At 46.7% G+C, this 24,634-nt stretch overlaps 1 protein-coding gene across 47 annotated transcripts in view; it reads right to left on the reverse strand.

Annotated features, from left to right (window-relative positions):
* Positions 1-24,634, reverse strand: part of SORBS1 (sorbin and SH3 domain containing 1) — a 284,604-nt gene that overhangs the window by 221,109 nt on the left and 38,861 nt on the right. For 44 of the 47 annotated variants that reach the window (XM_074999656.1, XM_074999654.1, XM_074999646.1 and 41 more), the window contains one exon: positions 5,574-5,716. The exons of 2 other annotated variants lie outside the window; for them this stretch is intronic. The gene's annotated coding sequence lies outside the window, so the exon portion shown is untranslated. Of the gene's footprint in view, positions 1-3,301; positions 3,621-5,573; positions 5,717-24,634 lie in introns of those variants that run through there. One more of the 47 variants, XM_074999621.1, reaches the window with a different exon arrangement.

Consider the following 24,634-nt stretch of genomic DNA (forward strand, 5'->3'; position numbering starts at 1 on the left):
CCACAGTGGAACGCTCCACCACTCTTAGGGCTCTAAACTCAGACTCAGTGGCATACGGGTGGCCCCAGGTCCCCTACCTCTGCTGCCAACCCCACTCCTGAAGTGGTCTAGTGTGGGGAGGTGCCAAGAGGCCTGCATTTGTCTGCCATTTGCTTGAGCTAGAATGACAGGCTGTTGCTCTGCCCTGTCCAAAGGCCTGAGTCCCTAGATCAATGAGCAGTCCTGTGGCACCTTATAGGCTAACAGATATTTTGGAGCATAAGCTTTTGTGGGCAAAGACTCACTTCATCAGATGTGTGTGCTGGCCCCTTACAAAAGCAGCTTCTCTGCCCTGGGTGTTAACATCTCCACACTAGACTCTGACAATGGGTCACATCCCCCTGTCTAATCTGACTTGTTTTTTCCTCTTTTGATACATACTACTGATAATGGGCCATTTCTACCTTGACTGAATAGACCTTGTCAGCTCTGGTCCTCCTTTTTACTGGGACCTCACTCTTTAAGTACCCCTCTAAAACCACCCCCCAACTCATGCATCTGACAAAGCGGGTCTCTGCCCACGAAATCTTATGCTCCAAAATGTGTTAGTCTATAAGGTGCCACAGGACTTCTTATAAGTCTCAAAGATACAAACTAACATGGCTCCCTCTCTCATACTAGTCCCCAGATCGTTTCCCTGAGGGTCTGAGCCCTAAAATTTTGTTTGGCCTGGTCTGAAGACGTAAGCTTACATGCTGCTTGTGCTTCCACCCTGACTGATGGGATGAATCCTAAAATTGTCTGCTCTGTCTGAGGATCTGAGCCAGAAGACTGATTCCCCCAACCTGCCCAAAGGCTGTTTGCTGTAGTCTTTCCTGCCAAAAGGCCCCCAGTCCCAACACTTGAATTGCTGTTCTCCTGCAACTGGGCAGTGCCTGAGCAATGCCATGAAGCAGAATGGTCTCCCATTTAAGTGGGCAGAGGGAAGGGACACCATCACTAACACCAGGGGAGGGCTAGGAGGATCAGTGGTTATGTTAACTATGAGATTTCAGCCACGGCTTTTGTAGTCAGTTTACTTAAGATCAAGCTGGTCATGAATTAACCTACTAGGGCCAAGAGTTTACCCATTGCCAGATGAATGAATGTTGAATATGACTTGCCTCAATCTAGCTGGCTGCAAAAGTAATAATTATCCCTGGGTGTCCACACTTTACAGAGACGTGACTTTGTACAAGGCATGTCTTGTGAGGTGTCATTGAAAAACTCCTAATTAAATGAGCAGTATTATTCTGGTATAATAAGTTGTAACACTGTGTGCCATTATAAGATTCTTAGCAGCACATATTCCAAACCCCACAGCCTTGCTTACATAGAAGTTGGCAGAACAGGTCCATCCTAAACAACAGAATGTGTGATTGGCTTAATTTGCATTTAACCCATAAACAGACTCAACAAGCAGGAAGGGAAGTCAAAGGATGTTCAAACATGTACAAAAACAGCAGGGACTCCACTTCCACAGACTGCAGCTCCTGGTTCTCAGCTGGAAATGTTTTTTTTTTCCAGGAGGACTGAAGCTAGAAAAAGGAGGGCAATACTCCCAGATAACCCCTCTTGCTCCCTGCCCATCGTATGTACTGCACATGAAGAGAGAAAAGAAGCAGCCATTGGACCTGTGGGGAGAGCTCTTGACCTAAACAGCTTGCTTTCAGCAGTCTGATTAAGCGTCATGAGAAAAGTTTGCCTTGAATCTAGCCTTGTTTGTTAAGTTAGGCCCCAATAAGCATGAAAATTTTGTTTTCTTTTAACCATTTCTGATCTTTGTGCCTCACAATGTGAGCTCACAATCTCTCTGTGTGTACCTCATACGTGTTTTACTGTGTTATCTAATGCAGTGTGCTCAAGTGGGTAAGTGCTCACGTGTGTGGGTAAATCCATTTGGGTAACAAGTTGTGCACATTATTCCCTGAAAGGAACAGTGGACTAAGTATATTGGTCCTGACCAGGAAAAACGTACATTTCTGAGGGAAGATCTGGGACTGGGGGTGTTTTGGGGTCCCCTGCTGCATAACCAAGGCTAGTAAGAGCCAAAATCTGGCAGCCTGGCTGCAGCACAGACACTGTGGGGGTCACTTAGATGCTGGAGGCTAGTTGGGTGCAATCCAGCAGCAAAGCAGTGGACTCCAAAGAGGACAAGGGTGACACAGCTACTCAGTCTGGATTGTGCCCTGATGTGTCACAGGTCGTTCACCTGACTCCTCAAGGTCACCCATTCAGTGCATTTTCTACGATGAACCCTTTTTTAATGCTTTAAAGTGTAAGACCCCAAGTCAAGATAACAGGATGTAGAGACCCCTGAACCCTGGAATAAAGATGAATATTTTTCTTTTGCCAATATCTTTGCAGCTCACTTTTATCAAGAATGGACCTTTCCCTTTTATGTGTTTGATACAGGTCATGTGGAGAACAGGAGTTTATAAAGAATAAAGCCTGAGCAAGGCACAGAAGAGGAGAAGCGTCATCTCTACAGGTATGTTCCAACCCACCGGAAAGAAAAAGAAAAATCAGTGATGCAAAACACAATAATATAATGTAGCCACTGGAGGAATAGCGTGAAAAATATTCTGTCAGTTCAAAGTAAAAAATAAAAAACTATCGCTGTGAAACCTGACAAGTATGTTTCTTCAATCTTCTTCAATTAGTCATGTTGTTTTTAAAAGCTAATAGTCGCCATTTGTCTATGAATCATCTGATGCAAAGCAACAGTATCCAGGTCCAAGTCTATATAAAACCCAAAGCAACATCATCTGTGTTTATTATTTCACAAAGAGCAGTGGTGCCAAGTTTCCTGCAACACCCACTTTAGACGCTGAAATCCAGAGGATTGAATGTGCTGTTGTTAGCATTTAGAGTCAGGAATACATTTTGATCTAATACATCAGACAAAGGCTCAGTTGGCAATAAGATGGAATAGGATTCCACAGCAACTTCAAATAATGCCAGGTACTAAAAGTACCTTATGAATTATTCGGTTTGAGTTACATATTTATTCTCAGTTCTATTCCTCAAACTGGTGTTTTAAGCATCCTAAAAATAAGAAAGTTAGCAAAAAGCAGTGAAATCCCTCTAGCTAATCATATAAATGCAGCTTGACTGATGTGTTCAAATGTTCTACTTAACTCTGTTCTTACATTTGCTGCTACAACATTGCATTCAGTATGAAATTATTCATGAGCACTAGTAATGACATGGGACTGATATCAGGATCATGGCAAATTACACTAATAAATAGAGATTAATCTACCTAGGTTCCAGTCAATACCTGCCATTGGACAGCACACCCAGGCACTGATGAATAAAAGGATGTTGTGGATGCACTGGAGAACTGTCCTCTCTCGGATGGCTCTGTCTGTGGCAGCTCCATTGAGTGCCTTTCTCTGCCAAAGGGTGGGGTTTTGCATGGCTCACCACTCTGGGGGCAAGTTAACAGGAGGAAGACGGACGCATCACTCAAAGACAATCTTTTCTCTTCACTCTCACTTGGGGCATCTGGCATTGGCCACTGTCAGAAGATACGATACTGGGCTAGATGATCTAGTGTGGCCATTCTTATGAAGAGCTGCCTGAACAGGATGCTTGAGCTTATCGCTCTCTGCCCAGGGTCATGCAGATGCTGCAGCACCTAAAACAGAGTAACAGAACACAGGCCTAGTGAGCTACTTGCACTCCTCTGAATGCTTCCCTGCTCACTCAGGCCTGCGCATTTTTGTAAGGCTGTGGCATGCACAGCCAACCAACTTTTCACAGCTTCTGAAGCCTCCAGTCATCCACTTACAATGAAGTGAGTCTGGTGCACAGACTTCCAAACAGGAATGACGGGAGGCCATTTGAGGAATTCTTTCTCCACTGTCCCCTGCCAGCATGTAGGACAAGGAATCAAAGAGCAGGGCATTGGCAGAACTGAAGTTAGCCCCCAGCCCCTCCATAGCCTACGCTCAGAGCTCTCATATCGATATTTGCCAAGAAGCTTCAGGAAGTGGAGGAGCCCGACTTTTGTAGTGTCACAGACCTAGCTCAAGATCAGGGCCCTAACATGCTAGGCACAGTACATGTGCCTAGTGAAACACTCCATCCTCTCCCTTCAGGGTTTACAGCCCAAATAAATAGGCAAGACTGACAAAAGTAGATGAGGATACAGAGACAGATTTAAGTGACTCATCCAAGATCACACAGCAAGCCAGAAACAAAGCCAGGCCAGTAAGCGTTTTCTGACGCCTAACCTAAACTTACGTACCCCTTCCACTTCCACTAGCAGGAAGAATTACTATACTCACCAACAGAGACTCTGGAAAGCAATACAAGACATAGTGCATGACCCTGGGAAGGCAGCTGGGGGACAGCCAGCTGGATTGCTACCTAAAAGCAGACTCTTTTCTTCATTGAAACAAGCTCTCTGTTTCTGTGTCCCAAACAACTTGTTCTCCAGGTTCGGATGAACCTGGAGCAGGTACAAGGTGACAACATACCTTCTGGGAAAGGCACTGGGGTAAGAAATATTTATTCAGCTAAATACATTGGTTGCAAAGGCATGTTTGCTGGCCAAATCTTCCCTTCAAGAAGGTTTTTGTCTGAGAGATTCCAATAGATATCATCCATAGCACAATTAGCAAAATCCCTGTGCCCCCACCCACACTCACCTGAAGTTCGGTAAGTGCTGCCCCAAGGTGGCAGATTTTCCAGCCCTGCAGGATTGTCCTGGAGTCTCCAGGAAGTAAGGATTAATCTTTAATTAAAGATCATGTCATGTGATGAAACTTGGAATATGTCCAGTCAAAACTGGCAACTCTAATATTCAATCATGTCAAAAATGCTGCTGCACACTCTTCGATCAGAAGACATTTGCTTGATGTTGAAACACCTTCGCTCCATTTGACCATTCCCCTCTAGACCAGAAGAGGCTGCTGAGGTGTTACTGTGTTAGTATGTTGTGTGTCATAAGCCAGTACTCCCCTACTAACGCTACTTGCATGGAGCAGGCTAAGGTTCTATGGCCCATTCCATGGGAGACCTACCTCCCCACTGCGTGACTAGCAAGCCACTCTGGCTTGTGACTGCATGATAGGCAGAGCTGGGAGCTCCTTCCATGGCTCACCCCTCTCTGCTTCCACCCCTAATGTGCTAGCATCAGGGAATATTACCACAGCCATAATCATATTCGGAACATAGGGCCCTCATCTCTTTCCCCGACGTCTGCAGGCAGTCAGTGTGACAGCCTAGCCCCAGCCATGCCAGGAGACACAGTATATAAACACCTCAACATTAGTCCTGGTATGGTTGGGAAACCTGGACAGTTTATGCTCATCAGGAGAAAAGTTTCCACCTACGCTGTTTATGTTGCACAGTCAATACCAAATGGTAAGATAAAGTCACCAGTGCAGAAGTTCCACAGAGGGCAAATTCACCAAGTGTGACACCCCTGCTCAAGCAAAGATAAGTGTGCTGGCTGAGCCATCTTTATAGGTTGGAAGATGGATGCACACCCAAGGACACAATGTATGGAAGCTACCAGAGGAATTAAAAACAAGAGGACATACCAAGCTTCACTCTAAAGACATGTGCAAGCAAGTACGAAGGAATTTGGAATTGATCCTGACCAACCGGAAATCTTGGCAAGTGATCGTAATAAGTGGCATCATCGTCTCCATCAGGTATCAAAGTCCATTGTAGGAGCCGGCTCCTACAGGATGAAGAGAAAAGAGTCCACAGGAATCAAGAAGCTCCCAACAAATATACATACATTTTCAATAACTGCCAAAAATGATATGATCTCATATTGGCCTATTCAGTCACGTGAGACATTGCAGACTATTTGCATTGCAGACTCTAATTCCCACCATCTCTTGCAGATGAAAGGATGCCAGCAAAATTAGGCCTTGATAACCTTGAGACTAGATGTCAGCACTTTCTCCTTTGCAGCACGTTATTTCCTATTCTCTTTCATTCCATGTTTACAATGATTGCAGAGGCAGAGGTACTTGATCTTATCAGACCTCAATTTCCACCTGTAATAGGAGACAAACAATACTTTTTCCACCTTAGCAAGGTGCTGAGATGTGATGGGGGAACCCCATAAAAAAAGCCTCTACAAAACTAAAAAGTGAGTTATGGTGGAATTCCTGCACTCTTTGTATCCATCCTACCATGGTATAATCTCATATCTATTAAGAGTAAAGGAAAGATTCTCCTTGATTTCAAAGAGCAGTAGATCACGTCCTACCTATCAAACCACATTTGACATCATAAGCCTCCAAATACCCATGCAAAATAAAGTTTAAATTTGTTTTTAAAAATATTAATCATTCATTGGAGGGTTAGCACTGTGTGTTTTTGAATCAATAGCGTCTACTGCAAGGTGGGGTATCTAGTTGCACTTGTAGATATTGTAAGATGTTGGCTGTGTGTGGAAGTCCTTGGTGTGCTGTCCTAGGTCTGTCAGTACAGCAGACCTTTATCAAACTGCCCAATAACCATAGACTTAGTTCGTAGCACAGAGCTAGCCAGGTTTATTGTCAACAAAGCATGGTCCTAATACCCTGGCACAATGGTTACAGATACATTAATGGACTAGCTTACTTAATGGCAGGACTTTCCATTAGCTCCTAAGCCAGCCAAAGACATGTCCTCGGATATCTTTTTATACATAGCTACAAACAAGTTCCATATTGCTCTTTGACATATTTGGGTGCCATCCGTTGTCTTTAAATGTTGGTTTGATCCAAACTTTTCTATCCATAATGCCGTCCTTCTGTCCTGATCTTTATAGTGGGTCAGCAAGTTTCTTCTCTGTGGGGAATGTGCTGGTTTTGGGGTGTTCTGGTACCATCCTTTCGGCATGTGTTTGCATGTGTATTCTTATGCCTACCACTACTTAAGAATGTGCTTCTGCAATATCAGCCCTGTGCCTGCCAGATTCTATGAGCAGGCCTTGCCTCTGGTTCATAGCTTAACATTGAGTTACAGCAGCAAAGCTTTGACCACTCTTTTAGTTTAGGCTTCAGGCATCAAATCAAGCCTCTAATACGCCATTCCCAAGCTTTTCCAGACAGCGACCCATTTTGACAATTCAGGAAGACTTGGTGCGGGGGGAACAGTGCTATAACTAGCTCATTTTCTGCCTGTGGCAAAAATATAAAATTGCACCCCCTCATGTTTATATATTCATAGTAGTTATTTCATAGAAAAAGGGAAATACATTAATAACAAAATAACAACACTATATTATTTTATTATTCTAGCTGATCTGAGTTGCGGTGGGAAAAAGACCCTCATCTCCAAACTGCTCCCCCCTCCCTGCTCCCCCAGCTTCAATCCAACACTTAGAGGCTGGAGGGGTAGGGGGGGAGGCCACACTCTGGTTGGAGGGGCTGGGAGGGTCACACTCAGGGGCTGGAGGAACCGGGGGGGGCACTTAGTCTTGGGGGAGTCACTTTCAGGGGCTGGGGGAGATAGAAATAAAAAGTGAAAACTCATAAATCAGCTACATAAAACAGAAGGGGGACCAAAGGAGGAAGGGGGGGGGAAATTACTTACTGCAAGAGTCTGTTAAGGGGCTTGCCTGGGATGGCTACGAATATCAAAAGGTGGAGAAGCTGTCTTTGTAACATGTAATTGCTTCTCTACTGATAGAGCTGCTGGATGTGGCAGCATTAAGGAGCTGCAGATGGCTTCTTTAAGAGCCATGTGCAGCTCAGAGTTGCTGGCGACGCTTACCAAATCTAATCGCGACCCATGTTTGGGTCCTGACCCATAGGTTGGGAACCCCTGCTCTAACACAAGGGCTTATGTTTCAGGCTCTCTTCCTACATCAATGTGTCCTGGTAAGAAAGATTTTTACCCAAAATAGAGAGAACTTTTCACCCTTCAAGAGTAAAAAACGCAGCCGAACCAAAAACAACAAAAACTTAAGGTTGGGCCTCTTTTGAGTTTTAAGCTTGCTGCTGAAGGTTGAAAACTCGTATTCTATGCATATTCTGATTCCAAGAAAATGATGGACTTCCCATCTGTCAGAAGACAGGAAGATGGCTCAGCTGACTCAGGGGGTTATTATTAATTATAATAAATGTTGCCATTAGGCAAGCAACTCTGACATAAACTGCTCTTATCTAATGTTAGTTCAGATTGCCAAAGGAATGTGGTTTCAACTGCCTTGGCATGGAGCAGCAATTCTTTTCAGAAACCAATTATGCTCAATCACAAGCACACGCTTCCTACGGATATCCCAACCCAGGCTACGGTCCTAAAGGGTAGAAGGGAGACCACAGGAAAATGAAATTGTGCCACTACACTGAATTTATAGTTTGAAGGATGACCATCCAGAATGCCACCCACTCTCCACAAAAGGAGCACAAAACCAAAACAAGCAACAGTAGCAGATTTTAACTGCTGTTGCATAAATCTTATTTCTCTTTCTAATAGTCATGCAATGCAGTGACCTCTCAGGGAAGATGACAGTACAGCAGACACCATAGTTAAGTTCGTTTATGTTTATAACAAGTATTATGTAAATTATACAGCACTTATGTGCAATTTTAGGGCTCAGGGAAGTTGTCTCTGCTGCTCTCATTGTGGAAACGTTTGGATATCCTGGTGTAAAGTTATTTTTAAACCTGAGTATCCAACAACCAACCATTTGGGTATAAAGACACCATGGTCATAAAGTATCGGAGGGGTAGCCGTGTTAGTCTGGATCTGTAACAGCAACGAAGGGTCCTGTGGCACCTTATAGACTAACAGAAAAGTTTTGAGCATGAGTTTCGTGAGCGTCTGTGCTCACGAAAGCTCGTGCTCAAATCTTTTCTGTTAGTCTATAAGGTGCCACAGGACACTTGGTTGCTGTTACATGGTCATAAAGGGTACTCAAATTATGGGGAAAGGGCACACGTACTATGAAAATCTTCATGCACATCTCACTGCACTTGCTGCCCTCTTCCAAATCAACCCTTGCGCTACTTTTTAATTGGAGACATCTCAGTGAGGAGCAATGTTCCGCTGAACCGCTCGCCCCATGGCTCTCTTGCACCCATTCTGCATTTAAATTAAAACAAATCAGCCCTGACTGAGATAATATAGATGACAAATCTTGCAGTCACTAGCACACAGCCCTCTACAGGAGCTCAAGATGATGAGGATATTTGCATCCCTAATGCAAGATGGCTGGCTTGGTAGGAGGGAATAACCTGTCCCAGAGCTTCTCAGGCCTTGATAGGGACCAGATTTAGAAAACTCCTACGGTCCTGGACTCAGAATACCAAGCGTAAGCTGCTGACAAATGGCTTCATACCATGGTGGCTTCAGTTACAAAACAAGCTCTGTACACAGGTAATCCTGCCCAAGTCAGTGTGAATGTCAGTCTCGGTCCTGGGCTCCAGGCCTCTATTCAGTTCACTGGTCCCACTTTAAGGGGTGGTCTGGGGCAACCCAGCCCCCACCCACTCGTTCTGGGTTCTGGCCCAGGGACCCTATGCAGCTGCTGCTGGGGAGGGCTGACTCCCTTAGCCTTTGGAGCAGCAGCTCTTCTCCCCGGGCCACTTCCCCAGGCCGCAGCACCAGCGAGTCCTCCTTCTCGATCTGCTCCACCTGGGTAACCAGTTCTTCCCAGCCTATGACTGAGCCCAGGGCTGCCAGGGCTAGGGAGTCCACATGCTCACTGCTGAAGCTCCTCAACCCCCTCTGCAGCCTCTGGTGTTCCTGATCTCCTCTGCTCCTCCCAAACTCTCTCTCTCTTCCACGACTCTGGCCTCCTTGCATCTCTCCGCTCGCCTCTCACTCTCTTCCCTCTTGCTCTGCTGGGGAAAGTGTTTTTAAAGGTAGATTTAAGTGGGACCAGCTGGCCTTAATTGTTTTTGGACCGCCTCCTCCACAGCTGCTCCCACTCTGTCTGATTGCCAGTTCGACACAACCCTGTTTTTCCTCTTGTATTATCTCCCCTGGCCTCACCCTGCCACCGTAGTTAGAAAGAAAATAATAGTGATGTAAACAGTGCGGCACAGGATTCAGCACAGGTTGCACTTCTCTAATTCGGCACCCTCAGGACCTAACCCGTGCTGTGCAGAAAAACCACACCAGGTCAATGTTGTTTAGCACATTACCAACACCCCCACTACTTACTGGGCTCTTAGAAGACATTTGGGGTACAACAGATCTACATAATAACACGGAACACTGACAGTCAGGACTGGTGGCAGCAAATAAACTGTATAGGACCATCGGCAACTTGGCCACATGCATATGTGGTTGTCCAGCTAATTGAACTCATTTCAGACGATGGTGTTGCTGAAGGAGTTCACGCAGGGCTAGAGAGGTTCAACCTGCACAAGCTGGAGAGCCCATCGGGTACTCAGGGTACGTAACGGGCTCTCAAGCCTGCATTAGGCAGTTTATGTCACTACTTTTGTTACCCATTAGTTTTGCAAATTCTGTAACATTTATAAACCAGACACTTCAACAGGAATGCTGCAACCACTCCTTCCCACCCTTTCCCCTGAGACCATACCCCCATTTAGCTCCTTTTCCTACCTCCTTCCACTCATTCCTTTTCCCTGCCCACTGCCTGGCTTGGTAGGGATTCACCCACAGAGCCAGGGCTAGGAGCTGCACCTACCTGATGCAGACAGGAAGTGACCCTGGCTAAGCAGGGACAAGTGAGAGTGATGATATGGCACCTCCTCCTCCTGCAGGTACAGATCAAACACCCAACACCTGACCACCCTATTAATCACGCTAGCCGATATTGTTGAAATAGGCACTGAACACATAAGCTTCACTCCTGTGAAGCCCTCCAGCAAGGTGCTCCGTCACTCTGGAGGCTCCAGGCCTCATTGGAGTGGCTCGGTGTTGCAGAGCATATGGCCAGTCATCTCTGGGGAGTCTGACACACAGTATTTTAGTCATACTGAAGGTGTTTGAGAATCTGTATTTCAGCTGGGTTCTGGTGCAGCTCCAGTCTGTGAAAGGCACCTACCAAGGAGTTCCCAACCACCCTGGAACTCTTTACCCCCAAACTTTGGTGTTAGGTACCCAGATCTGAACTGTGCATGTTAGGTAAACTTCTGGGCACCTGAACTAAAGTATGCTGATGAAGAGGCTCCGCATTAAAGAAAACCCTACAAACCTCATGCAATACTGAAGAGACAAAGTTTAATTGAAAGCAAAGAATATTCATTTCTATCTTGTCACCCACAGGAGTTCTGACTTAGTGTCACTTCTTTGATGGATAAGTGAATCCAGCATGTTAAAACTGCACTGTCAGGATGGCTGCAGTGTCACTTGTGACAGCACGAAGTTTGTCATTTGCCTGCTCTTCCTAGCCGTGTCTACACATGCACGCTACTTCGAAGTAGCGGCACTAACTTCGAAATAGCGCCTGTCGCGGCTACACGCGCCGGGCGCTATTTCGAGGTTAACATCGACGTTAGGCGGCGAGACGTCGAAGACGCTAACCCCATGAAGGGATGGGAATAGCGCCCTACTTCGACGTTCAATGTCGAAGTAGGGACCGTGTAGTCATTGCGCGTCCCACAACTTCGAAATTGCAGGGTCTGCCATGGCAGCCATCAGCTGAGGGGTTGAGACATGCTCTCTCTCCAGCCCCTGCAGGGCTCTGTGGTCACTGTGTGCAGCAGCCCTTAGGCCAGGGCTTCTGGCTGCTGCTGCGGCAGCTGGGGATCCATGCTGCAGGCACAGGGTCTGCAACCAGTTGTCGGCTCTGTGGATCTTGTTTTGTTTAGTGCAACTGTGTCTGGGAGGGGCCCTTTAAGGGAGCGGCTTGCTGTTGAGTCCGCCCTGTGACCCTGTCTGCAGCTGTGCCTGGCACCCTTATTTCGATGTGTGCTACTGTGGCGTGTAGACGTTCCCTCGCAGCGCCTATTTCGATGTGGTGCTGTGCAACGTCAATGTTGAACGTCGACGTTGCCAGCCCTGGAGGATGTGTAGATGTTATTCATCGAAATAGCCTATTTCGATGTCACTACATCGAAATAAGCTATTTCGATGTAGCGTTCACGTGTAGACGTAGCCCCTGTGAGCAAAGAGCATCCCCGGGCTCTGACATGTTACTTGCCTAACAACCTTTCCCTGGAAAACGTCAGGACTGTGTATGTTAAGTGTTGGTGGGGCTGCATGTTTAAACCTACTGCAATTTGTCATTGGGAGGTTGGAAGTACATTCCCATTTAAAAGAAACAAACATTCTTCCCAACTTTGTCAGGCTGACTTTCCAATGCCCTTCAACTGAGGAGCCAGCAGCAATGCTGAAGGGTCTTACAACAAACATGCCTTTGGAAAAGATGATCTAAGTCATGCAAAGAAAAACAGAGGATTAAGGCACAGGAATTTTCCACCCTCTAACCTACTGAAGGCTGTGAATCTAGCAACCAAGGTTGTCCAAATGCATTGGCGGGAGGAGGTGGAAGGAGACACTGTTTACAGTGCATGGACAGAGGCTGCAGCAGTAGCCAGATAAGGAGAATAACTGGTGTATGAGAGCAGAAGATTGAAGGGAAATGGCTAGATGAGGAGTATTACAGGGAGACCACACTACAGTCGCATACAACTGTTCCTATGGAAAAGAAAGGGGATGGATGAAACAACAGAATCTCATGACTAATAACCATCTCATGTGATCTGTGGGTCTGTTGCTAACCCCACACCACGACAAGGCTGAAGTGCTCATGCCTGATTTGCACTTTATTGTTAAAAATGTCAAAACATTACAAACATTGAGAGAGAGCCTCATATCATCCTTAAGAGATTGGTAACAAAACAAACCAGCAGTCACGTAGCACTTTAAAGGCTAATAAAATAATTTATTAGGTGATGAGCTTTCATGGGTTAGACCCACTTCTTCAGATCTGGAAATAGTGCTGCACTGGAAACGACATGATGGCTTTATAACAGAGATACAAAAAAAACTGAAATCAAAACTGACAAATCAGATACATAGGACAGAAGAGGGGAGGGCAAAGGGTAGGAAGGAGGGGAGAGAATTACTAACTGTAAGTGTCCTGCCTTGCATTTAAAACTAAAAGTACTGATTTCTTCCAAGGTGTCAAGCACCTAGAGCTCTCATAGAGAAAATTACACCACCATCGTAAAATTGTCTAGAATGGCTCAAAAACCTACAGAAAGACTGCTATTAAATCCAGTAGGGTTTCAGAGAAACTCTTGATTTTACCCGCCCAATGTCTGGATGGTTTGCATCAAATCATAGAATCATAAGGCTGGAAGGGACCTCAGGATGTCATCTAGTCCAGCCCCTGCTTCAAGCAGGATCAACACCAACTAAGTCATCCCAGCCAGGACCTTGTCAAGCCGGGACTTAAAAACCTCTAGGGAATCCATGACATTCGGAAAGTCTGGTCATGTGTTTATATATTTAGATGCCTAAAATTTGGCCTGGAAATTTGAAAACATGTTGGGAAGTGATTTGCCCACAGTCAGTGGTGGCACCAAAGAACAGAGTCCAGCTTTCCCAACTTCCAGGCCCATACGGGAGCTACAAGAGCACATTACTCTTTCCCCACTATGCCGAAGCTTAACCAGCTCTCTCACATGTCCACTTTTAGACACTGATAATTAAAATACTAATTATAGCCTCTGCAGATATTTCACTAAACTTCTTAACAGTCAAAACATCCATGCTATCATTTGATGCCATCAGAGTAACAGCTAAAACAGGTGGGACATCAAGATACAGTACTGTTTCTCCTAGCTGGAGTGGGACAGGAAAGTTACCACCCCCCAAGAAAACAAAAAAGGAAAACCAGACATTTAAGCATATTTGTTAGACATCCAAAAAAAAAAAAAAACCACACACACCTCACCCCTGAATTTCTAGTACATTATTTCCAACTGATTTTTATGCTGCAACTAGCTTTTTGTAGCTGCAAAGATGATACACGTCTCAATACCAAAAATAAATCCATCCTTTATGGGAGACAGAGAGGGGCACAATGCTACCTTCTATGGTATCAAACAACAGATTTCACTTCCTCTGCTACTGCCAGTGAATTACCAAACTGACACGGTTTTCAAAAGGATTTCTGAGCTCCCTTGTACCATTCTCTAATTTCTTCATAATGCTTTGTATATGTAAACATGTCAGGCCAAGAAAGAAGCAGGACACCATATCTAACACAGGGCAGAGCTTGTTTTCTGTTCAAACCCAAATTATGTGGTGAAGAAGCAAAAATGGCAACAAAAGAAGAAAAATGCAAGAAATTTATACTGTGTAGCAAGCATGCATATAATCCCCAGCCTAGCCCCTGGTTCAAGCATCTTAATTATCACCAGGGCCGTCCCATCCATTGGATGTTTTGGGGCAATTACCCTGGGCCCCATTTAGCCCCATCCCCAGGCTAAATACGGGATGTCCCACCCAAAATGCTCACCCTAAGAGTCGGGGGGGGGGGTTCTCCACAGATGTGGGGGGCAGCTGCAGCTCCAAACTTCCCCAAACTGTGGGGAGCCGAGAATGGGGCAAAAGCCGCATTGGTCCAGCTCCTAGCTCCTGTAAGCTGTGGGAAGCTGGGAGGCAGCTCTGCCAGTCCAGCTCCCAGCTGCCACAAGCCGGGGAGCTGGGAGCCAGGTGGCAGCTGCACTGGTTCAGCTCCTGACTCCCCCAAGCAGTGGGGCACTGAGAACGGGGCACCGGTGCCCCTCACGGCTCCCCCAAGTTGTGGGATGCCAGGAACTGGGGCTCCTTCCAGCTCCCGTGGTGTGGAAACCAGGTGGACACTGTGCCCCTCCAGTCCCAGCTTTCCTGAGCCATGTGGAGAGGGATCCAGGCCAGCCATGCCAGTGTGGCTCCAGCCATGCATCCCCCAGCTCTCCCTAATGTCAAAAACCAGGTGCTGAGCACACTTACCTGGAAGCCCTCAGGTGCAAGCTCAGAGGCAGTTTGCTTGGCAGACGGCCCGGAGGTCCTGGAGTGCCCGAGCAGAGACAGGGTTGTAGGAAAGCAAGCGCACTTTGAGCCTGGTTGACGTGCAGAGTTCCATCAGAATTCTGTCAGATCCAACTCTCTCCACCGAATGTTGGGATTTTGACAGATCTGCAATTTCCAATCAACTTAAATTGGTGTCACCAAATCATACTTCACTTTAACGTGTGCCGACGTTATTTAACTTTTATATAGAAGCCATGTTTTTACCAATAAATGCTATTAGACTTTCAGATTCTTCATTTTGTCACCTCTTGGGTACAGACAAATGGTGGGGACATTTACTATGTTGGTAAGTGGAACTGAGATTTTTGCACGTGTTTTTAAACAGTACAATTTCTGTTTGATAGTAGAGCATCAGAGCTAAAACATTGCTATGGTTTGTTTTGGGACCCGCTGAATAAAGGCAGCCCTTATTGTCAAAGCCATCCCTTACCAACACATAGAATAGGTAACTGTGTAGGGTACCAGCAAATTTGGGACAATAAGTTGCCCCAGACTTCATGTGCTCAAGGCAGCTGCATGTCTGCCCCCTTCTCATCACACACCCTACCCGTCTCCACATCTTCTCATGATGATAGTGGTCATGTCCTCCTGGTGGCATCACAGGAGCAGCTCGTGGTTGAAGACTGGTCTTCAGCCAAAAGATGCAAAGTATCTTGGGAAGGCTGGTGGTGTGAAAGCGAGTGCTTGGCAAGGTCCCACTCTGTCATCCGCCAGCACTCTGAGCCATATAGTAGTGTTGATATGACACAGCTCTGGTACAGCTTAAGCTTGGTGTGGACACTGCATCGTGTGGTTCTCCATACGTTGTTCATACTTCTGAGGACATTTCTGGCCTTGCTTAGTCTGCTCTGGATGTCATTCTTGGTGCCTCCATCATGGCGGATGATGCTGCCTAAATATGTAAAGCTGTCTGTGCTGGGTAAGTCTGCATCATCTATCTTGATTGGTGCTGGTGAATCTATGTTGAGAGTCATAATCTCTGGGTTTTTTGGTTAATTCTTAATCCAACCTGGTGTCCAAAGGTGCATAGGCATTGTGTCTTCTCTCGCATGTGTTGATGGGTGTGGGAAAGCTATGCAAGGTCACCCGCAAAGTCAAGGCCTTCCAATGTGGAAAAACGTGTCCATCTGATACACCTTGACACATCTGAGCCGTGTCTACACGTGCACGCTACTTCGAAGTAGCGGCACTAACTTCGAAATAGCGCCCGTCGCGGCTACACGCGCCGGGCGCTATTTCGAAGTTAACTTCGACGTTAGGCGGCGAGACGTCGAAGTCGCTAACCCCATGAGGGGATAGGAATAGCGCCCTACTTCAACGTTCAACATCAAAGTAGGGACCGTGTAGTCGTTGCGCGTCCCGCAACTTCGAAATAGCAGGGTCTGCCATGGCGACCATCAGCTGAGGGGTTGAGAGACGCTCTCTCTCCAGCCCCTGCGGGGCTCTATGGTCACTGTGTGCAGCAGCCCTTAGCCCAGGGCTTCTGGCTGCTGCTGCGGCAGCTGGGGATCCATGCTGCAGGCACAGGGTCTGCAACCAGTTGTCAGCTCTGTGTATTTTGTGTTGTTTAGTGGAAGTGTGTGTGGGAGGGGCCCTTTAAGGGAGCGGCTTGCTGTTGAGTCCGCCCTGTGACCCTGTCTGCAGCTGTGCCTGGCACCCTTATTTCAATGTGTGCTACTTTGGCATGTAGACGTTCCCTCGCAGCGCCTATTTCGATGTGGTGCTGCGCAACGTCGAAGTTGAACATCGACGTTGCCAGCCCTGGAGGACGTGTAGACGTTATTCATCGAAATAGCCTATTTCGATGTTGCTACATCGAAACAAGCTATTTCGATGTAGGCTTCACGTGTAGACGTAGCCCTGCTGTTGCTCTTCGCATCACCCAGTCGATCACCATGTTGAAGAGTAATGCAGACATGACACAACCCTGTCTGACCCCAGTCTTGACTTCAAAACACGGATTGCAGCATCCCACATTGCACGTGAAGTTGGCGTAAAAACTCTTGATAAGCTGGACGCTTGTAGAGGGATTCCATAGGCTCTCAGAATGCACCAAAGTCTTTCTCTGTATATGCTGTCAAAAGTCTTCTCAAAGTCAACAACGTTTACATACAACTGTCTCTGCCACTCTGTGCACTGCTCTAAGATGTTTCTCCAGGTGACAATCTGGCCTACATATACCCGTCCCTTGTGAAATCCAGCTTGTTGATTCCTCAGAGATTTGTCAACAGCATCTGAGATCTGCTGGATAATGACCTTGGCTAGGATCTTGCTGGGTACAGATAGAAGGGTGATCCCATGCCAATTGCTGTGGTTGCTAAGTGCTCCTTTCTTGGGAATCTTGAGGCTGACTCCTTTGGTTCAGTCCATAAGTATCTGTTGTTCTTTCCAAATGGCGTAAACACTGGTTGGAGAATGAAGGCTGCAAGTTCTGGGTCTGCTTTAAACAACTCTCCGTTCAGGCTGTCAAATCCTGAAGATTTACCATTTTTCAGGGATTTGATAGCTGCACTGATTTCTTCTCTCTCTGGTGGATCAACGTTAATATCTAGGTCCTCCTCAGCTTCTTGGATGTCCACTTCTTCAGGTTGTGGTCTATTCAGAACTTCTCTGAAAGATTCTGTCCAGTGTGCTTCTTGCTCTCTCTCTGTTGTCAATAAGTGCCCTTGTTTATCCTTGATGAGGGCACTTGTCCTGCCATGATACTTGCCACAAACAAGCTTGGTGATTCTGTACACATTTCCTTGCTCCCTCAATTAGCTGCATCTTCAGCTTTTGTTGAAACATCCTCCATGAAAGCTCATTTGTCTGCCCTCAATAGCTTCTTCACTTTTCCTTTTGCCTGTCTGTAATTCTGCTTGTATCTTTCTTGAATTCCAGCTGAATTTAGCATCTACCAGTATCTTCTTTATGTCCCATCTCTCTTTGATGGCCTTCCATGTATTGGGCTTGAACCGCTCCTTCCTCTTCTTCCTATCCTTGAAACCTAGACAAGCCTCACTACTCTTTGCGTAGACTGATGCAATCTGTTCCCATACCATGTTGATTTTGTCTGTGATACTGGTAGATACGTCACCCCTTAAATCTTGCAAAGCTTGGAACCTGTTCCTCAGTTGAATGGTGAAGGCAGTCTTCGTGGCAACATCTCGTAGTTTTTCAACATTGAAGCATCTTTGTATGGGTATCTTAATGCCTGTTCTTCGCAGTCTGAGTTTCACAAGTGCCATCACTAGGTGGTGATCACTACCAACGTGCACTCCTTGCCTCACTTTCACATCTTACAAGCAGCATCTCCATGTGCCATTGATCATCAGATGGTCGATCTGGTTCTCGTCTCCGCTGTTTCGTGAACACCAAGCCAGCTTGTGAATGTTGCGGAGTGGGAAGAGAGTCCCTTTGATGACTAGATTGTTGACAGCACAAAACCCTACAAGTCTCTCACTATTGTCATCGTGGTGCCACATACTTGTCTGCCCATGGCTTTGTCATAGTGTGTATTGTCACTTCTCCACTTTAAAGTCTGTTACAGGCAAGGTGGGTTTTTTTTTAAATCGCCACAGGACCTCATTTTCTTCACTCCAAGTGGAGGGTGGGGAGTACCCCGACACATGGCAAGAAGGGAGAGCACCTAAGTAATGGACAAGATCCATGCTAATGGCAAGACACAAGAAAGGAAGCGCACGGGAGTACAAGAACTACAGAAGGACTGCCCTAACAAGTCATCTAGGCAAGGTGCTGATGATGGTACCAACAGAGAGACTGAGATTGCAGACAGAAGAACATTTAGAGGATGAGCAAGCAGGATTTAGGAAAGATATTGGCACTAAGATTGACAGCAGAGAAAGTTCGACAAAAGAACAAGAACATCTACAATTGTTTCGTTAATTTTCGGAAGGCATTTGATACTAAAGATCAGAAAGTGACTTGGGCAGTGTTGCAGTTGTACGGCATGGATAGCAGACTGATATGGCTGTTGAAGGATATCAATGACAATGCAGAGGCAGCAGTGAGAACATGCGGAGGAATGGGAAGTTGGTTTAGAACAAGTACATGACAAGGAGATCCGATATTGCCAAGTATCTTCAACACAAAACCCCTAGAGAGAGCAATGGGTAAAATCAAGGAAGGAGGTAGAAGGGATATCGGCGCACAGGATGAGAATTAACAACTTGAGGTTCGCAGATGATGTAGTTACCATTGAGAAAGATGAAGAGAAGCTGTTGAGAATGCTGCGGGTGTTAAATGAGGAAGGGAAGTGGTACAGGCTGATTATGAACATCGATAAAACAAAGACAATGGTATTTGGAGATAAGCAAAAGGGAAGATAGGTGTAGATTGAACTAGAGAATGCACAGTTCACGTACCTGGGGAGCAATATGATGTATGATCTAGATTGTAAGAAGGAAACTGTGACTAGAATAGAGAAAGCAAGAGCGAGTTTGAAGGCAACGCATAAGATCCAGAAAAACAAAGCGATTAGCTTAGGAACAAAGCTTAGTGTCTTGAAAACAAGCGTATTCAGCAGCATGTTGTACAGATGTGAGATATGGGTGATAAAAGATTCAAAGAGAAGAATATTGGCATTCAAGAGAAGTTGTTATAGAAAGACCTTGAGAATAGGATAGAGGCAAAAGGTCACCAATGAGGAATTAACAGCCAAAAGAGAACCTACTACAAAAGGTTATACAATGGAAGTTACAGCTTTTTGGGGATATCTGCAGAATGAATGAAAAGTCAAGACCCTGGTATTCAGCAAAATGGATGGTTCAAACAGGAGAGGCAGACCCCACAGAGAATGGGTAGATGATGTAGTAGATTGGTGCAGAGCTAGTCTACAAAAACAAAGCTGCTCCGCACTGGACAGGGAAAGATGGAAGGAAACAGTGGGGGAGGCACTGGACACCAACGGGCACTGAGCCCATGGTTGTTGATGATGATTTTTAAGCAAAAAAGTAGAATGTCTATCTATGGGTAGTTTTTGTTTTTTTAAAACACACAAGCTGCGTCTACACGTGCACGCTACTTCGAAGTAGCGGCACCAACTTCGACGTTAGGTGGCGAGACGTCGAAGTCGCTAACCTCATGAGGAGATAGGAATAGCGCCCTACTTCGACGTTCAACGTCAAAGTAGGGACCGTGTAGACGATCCGCGTCCCGCAACGTCGAAATTGCTGGGTCCTCCATGGTGGCCATCAGCTGGGGGGTTGAGAGATGCTCTCTCTCCAGCCCCTGTGGGGCTCTATGGTCACCGTGGGCAGCAGCCCTTAGCCCAGGGCTTCTGGCTGCTTCTGCGGCAGCTGGGGATCTATGCTGCAGGCACAGGGTCTGCAACCAGTTGTCAGCTCTGTGTATCTTGTGTTGTTTAGTGCAAGTGTGTGTGGGAGGGGCCCTTTAAGGGAGCGGCTTGCTGTTGAGTCCGCCCTGTGACCCTGTCTGCAGCTGTGCCTGGCATCCCTATTTCGATGTGTGCTACTTTGACGTGTAGACGTTCCCTCGCTGCGCCTATTTCGATGTTGGGCTGAGCAACGTTGAAGTTGAACATCGACGTTGCCGGCCCTGGAGGACGTGTAGACGTTATTCATCGAAATAGACTATTTCGATGTTGGCTGCACGTGTAGACGTAGCCACAATGATGCAACATGGCCATTTATTTTTATTTAAGAAAGCAGTTTAAAAATGAGCTTCAACTGTCCTTCCTGACATAAAAACTGACTTGAGTTTCCACATGGGTATACAGTAAACTCAGTCTTAACTGTCATTCAATCATCAGGACCTCTCAAATTACTGGCATTTTAACCAAAAGTAAATTTTAGTTACGGTTGCCATAAATACAGTATAGTGAAAGTAAACACAAATACAGCGTAAATTTATAGTGTACAGTACTAGTGTTGTTGGTAAATAGCATACTCTGAATACATTTTTGTTTGTTTCTTCATATTGAATCTTGTTTTTCTTCAGCATTATGCATTGCTAGGTATAGCTCTCTATTATCCAGAATACTTGAATATCCAGCAACCTACTGGTCCTGGGGCTGCCAGATATGAAAAGTGTTTACTGTATGATCTTTATGCCCCTATCATCTTGTGCCAAGATCCAAGCTCAAGTATAAGACAGCAACAAAGGGTCCTGTGGCACCTTATAGACTAACAGAAAAGTTTTGAGCATGAGCTTTCGTGAGCACAGTCTCACTTCATCAGATGCTGGTATAAGTATAAGACAGTTTATCATTTTATTGCTGTAAGTCAAGAGGTAGCAATCTTGAATGACCTGGGAAGATGCCTTGGAGAGAAATTTGAAAGCTTCTGTAGCTACTCAGGCTTAATCTACTCTTGGGGTCTGTTCTGGTATGGCTATGGTCTGAAGAAATGGGTCTGTCCCACGAAAGCTCACCACCTAATAAATTAGTTCGTTAGTCTTTAAAGTGCTACTTTACTGCATTTTTGTTTTGAACAACACAATGTTTGTTGCACCTGAGTGCTTACAAAGAGCCACGGAACAAAAAAAGTTTTGCCACAGTGAATAACTTTGCCAAACAAAAAAACCTCTCTCGGGCGGGCTAGAGCTATTTTGTCAACCAAAGTGTTGACACCTGCATTCACCTGCCAACATTTAGTGACAGGGCTGTCTCAACACAGGCTTGAGGCTAAAAGCTGTGTAATGCAGACTTAGCCTGAGAAACTTGCACTGTTTTCCTTTGATTGAGCACTATGCAGAAAAGCTTGAAAACTTAAACTCCAAAACAACAAAGTCAGCCCTGTAGCATTCTGAGTTTTTTCACTGGTTCAGTATAGAATAAAAATACCCCACCAGTGATTGTGGGTATGTGATGCCATCTTCGCACATTGCATTGCCCTCATTCCCCTCCCGTGGAAAGCAAATGGATATTTTTTCAGAAAGAAAAAGGAAAAGCAGGGAATCCCAGGTGAAAGAAAACCAAACAGGCCAGCTTCAGAAGGTGACTGAACCATGTGAACTGGTTGCTCAGCTGCTTTTCCCTGTTGAAAGAACACCTTTAGGTACAACTTTTGCCTGAGCAGCCAAGTTGCGCGCCAAGCAGGGGGCTGTCATACCCACACGCCAGAATGACTCTGTGCCTTGGGATCACTCAGGTGACTGTGCCACCTCAGTTGATCCTGCAGCTACTTTGCCCCCCGGAAAGCACAGTATGTATGGTATGAGCCATCTTGCAGACAATAGTGGAAACAATTCAGTTTACTGAAAACAAAAAGAGCTTTCTTGAAATAGAGCCAAATTTCTGAAGCTTGCTTTGGTAAGATGGATTGTGCTACAGGGTGGGGTGGAAGCTGAGGGACCAGTTGACATGCTTCTTTCAGGGGACAGTGCCCTTCGGGGGCTTTTTCTCATGGGGGGGGCAGCCCCAAATATCATTGGCTGTGGGGGCCAGTCTCCCCGCATACATTGATGGGTGGGGGTTGTAACTGACTCGGTCCCTGCAGGGGCTTTCTCCAGCAGAGGGGCCAGCCCCCAGTATCAGTTAGCGCAGAGGCCAGCCTTCCCACATATGATCTTTGCAGCGTGGGGAAGGGAGACTTCTCCCCGGCGACAGCCAGCCCCCAAAAATCTTTCCTGCCTTTGGAGCCTTCACCACACACAGGCCCTGATACGGTGCTGTCTGGCAGCATGGTCTGCACTGCACCAGAGGCACGTGCTTTTATTAGGGACGGGGCTGCCCACATCACGTGGCTGGGTGCAGGATAGACCTTGACAGCCTGGCACGGAGGTGCGGGGCGAGGGTTCCCCTGCACAAATGTGAACTGTAGAAAAGAAGTTTCTGGGCCTCTCCCAGAAGCGTGACCCCCACAGGCTGGCCGCCATATGGTGCAGTGGGGCAGGGGTTGGCACCAGCACTGAAGAAAACTTGGCCAATCCTGGTAGGTTCTGTGCAGAGAAGAAACCACTACCCCGTGCTGGGGCTATTGTTTCATGGGCAGATGCGATCGCCACACTGGTAATGAAGAAGTTAATTCAAAATGGGCCCAAGTGCCCACTTCAATTTCCTGGGCTTCCTGGTGCCAAATTCAAATTCACAGGCTTCTTGTCACCTACTTCCTGCGCATCTGGAGAGCAGTGGAGATGGAAGCAGCCAGAGAGGACAACCGTGAGGCATTGTGGGATACATATGGGACATCTCTGGAGGCCAAGAAAGTTGATGTAAATAATTGCTGTTTCCACACTAGCATTAATCTGACCTTTTAAAATTAGAACTTGGTGCTACGCTGACTCGCTTTGCGGGTGCAATAACATCGAGCTTGGCAATCCCTAAAATTGACCTAATGGCATTCACAGTGACGACAGTGACGCTGTAAAACCAAGCTAACTGCCTTAAAATTGACTTTATGATGCAGTGTACACAAAGCCTATGCAGGAACCCTCAGTCTTCATTACAAAACAACTACTGCCATCTGCACAGGAAATGCACAACACCGTGATCACAGAAAAAGTAGTTTACCATGTTGCACATGGCAACATTACTTGGTTTTTAAATTCCAGTCCAACAACCTTAATATTCTGTTAATGTTAACTTGTCTGGGCAAATCAGCTTCTACTCACTCATTTGGTCCTGCTTGCATCTCCTGTGCTATACGAATTGAGTTGCTTGACTTCATAACATTTTAAACCTGCTGTTGATCAATTTTGTTCTTCCCCTGCAGCTACAGAGACAGTGAACTTGCGTTTTAGGACTGTGACGTAGTGGGGGGGGGTTGCGTGCGTGTGTGTGTGTGTGTGTGCCAGGCTAACCAGCTCACACAGGTTGTGGATGGATGACCCCTACTGGGTGTAACCTAAGCTGTCAGGTAATACCTCCTCCCCGACCCTGCCCCCAACAAAGAGCCGGGAAGAAGGCAGCTGGTTTTGAATTAGAGGTGGCCGTGAGTTGCCAGGGGGTGGGGAATGCAGTTAGCCTGGACCGGGGGAGAGAAAGAAATGGGGGAACCCAGGCCCTGGCTTGGGGGCCTCCCCTCAGGCCTCCCCTCCTCAAGATGAACTGAAATAACGGTTTCTGGCTGCTGCACTGAGAAGTCTGCACCACGCTGCATCTAATCGCCCTCATAAACCTTCTCTTCCACCTGCCGAGCGAGAGTCTCTTCTGGCTGCGCATGGGGTGCAGAGTTTTGGACCCCTGAACCCCAAGACAGCTGGTGGCAGTGATAGGATACACTGCACCCGTGGATGGGCTTCCAGCAGCAAGTGACTGGGCACAGTAGTAGGAAGGGGCTTGCAAGAGCCAGGCATGCTGGAGGCAGAACGAAGCAATTCCTGAGAGTCGTGCGGTGCTGCAGCATTAGCTGGCGAGTCGGCACCCCGGGGACCAGCAGGGGAGGGATTGCACCCGACTCCTGATGAACGACCTCCTGGGGCTGTGCCAGGAGAGGGGTCTTACCATGGGGAAGGCAACCAAGGCCCAGCTGACTGCCTGGCTGGAAGAAAATGACTGGATCAGGGGTCTGGATCCCACTCCAGAGGGGAGCAGCCAGTCGCCCCCGGGGGCATCTCAGACCCTACGACAGGAGGGAGGGTTGGACTCCACCAGACAGATGTGGTACCTCGCAGGCCTCGCTCCACTAGCAGCAGTTCACTCCAGGTGGGGTCCCCCTTGGTAGAGCTGCAGCGGCTGGAGATTGAGGTGCAA

Source organism: Carettochelys insculpta, chromosome 7, assembly GCF_033958435.1.
Source record: "Carettochelys insculpta isolate YL-2023 chromosome 7, ASM3395843v1, whole genome shotgun sequence".
Taxonomy (NCBI): domain Eukaryota; kingdom Metazoa; phylum Chordata; order Testudines; family Carettochelyidae; genus Carettochelys; species Carettochelys insculpta.